General features: G+C 57.7%; 1 protein-coding gene across 1 annotated transcript in view; it reads left to right on the top strand.

The window, feature by feature from the left end:
- Nucleotides 1–1,260, top strand: part of KSR2 (kinase suppressor of ras 2) — a 96,396-nt gene that overhangs the window by 8,820 nt on the left and 86,316 nt on the right. The window lies entirely within an intron of this gene.

Raw genomic sequence — 1,260 nt, 5'->3', positions numbered from 1 at the left:
TGGGCTGAATCCAGTGAGACTGGGCTGAATCCAATGGGATTTCTTGAATCCACTGGGACTGGGATGAATCCACTGGGATTGGGTTGAATTCACCAGGATTGGGCTGAATACAGTGGGATTGGGTTGAATCTGCCTGGACTGGGCTGAATCCAGTGAGACTGGGCTGAATCCAATGGGATTTCTTGAATCCACTGGGACTGGGATGAATCCACTGGGATTGGGTTGAATTCACCAGGATTGGGCTGAATACAGTGGGATTGGGTTGAATCTGCCTGGACTGGGCTGAATCCAGTGAGACTGGGCTGAATCCAATGGGATTGGGCTGAATCCAAAGGGACTGGGCTGAATCCAGTGGGATTGGACTGAATCTAGTGGGATTGGACTAAATCTAATGGGATTGGGCTGAATCCAAAGGGATTGGGCTGAATCCAAAGGGATTGGGCTGAATCCAAAGGGACTGGGCTGAATCCAGTGAGAGTGAGCTGAATCCAGTGGGATTGGACTGAATCCAGTGGGATTGGTCTGAATCCAGTGGGATTGGACTGAATCTGCTGGGATTGGACTGAATCTGCTGGGATTGGACTGAATCCAGTGGGATGATGTGCCCAGGACAAGAGGGCACAGCCTCAAGCTGTGCCAGGGCAGGTTCAGGTTGGACATTGGGAAGTTCTTCCCAGGAGAGTGCTCAGCCATTGGAATGGGCTGCCCAGGAGGGGGTGGAATCCCCGTCCCTGGGGGTGTTTAGGGACACTCTGGATGTGGCATCAGTGCCATGGGCTGGGTGACACAGCGGGGTTGGGTCACAGGTTGGACTCAATGACCTCAGAGGGCTTTTCCAGCCTGGTTGATCCCGGGATTCTATGGGTCAGGGCACCCCTGTGCCCTCGGGCTGGTCGGGGTGAGTGGCACCGTCCCGTTGTGGTGGCACGGGAGTGTGGCTTTGGTGAGTGTTTTCCATGGATTGCAGAGCTCCTGCATCCCGGGGGCCTGGTGGGCACCCACTGCCTGCAGGGATCATCTCTGACCTCCTGCCCTGAGAGCAGCCCTGGGGAGGAGGATTTTTGGGGGCTGGTGGGTGAGAGGCTGGACCTGCCCCAGCACCCAGAACCCCCCGTGCCCTGGGCTGATCCCCCAGCGTGGGCAGCAGGGCAGGGGGGATTCTGCCCCTCTGCCCCCTCGGGTGAGACCCCCCTGCAGAGCTGCCTCCAGCCCTGGGAACAGCACAGGGAGGACGTGGAGCTGCTGGAGAGAGTCCAGAGG

The sequence above is a fragment of the Lepidothrix coronata genome, unplaced genomic scaffold (assembly GCF_001604755.1).
Source record: "Lepidothrix coronata isolate B3197 unplaced genomic scaffold, Lepidothrix_coronata-1.0 Scaffold189, whole genome shotgun sequence".
Classification (NCBI taxonomy): Eukaryota; Metazoa; Chordata; class Aves; order Passeriformes; family Pipridae; genus Lepidothrix; species Lepidothrix coronata.
The sequence above is the reverse complement of the archived record's forward strand: the minus strand, read 5'-3'. Positions and strand labels throughout refer to the sequence as shown.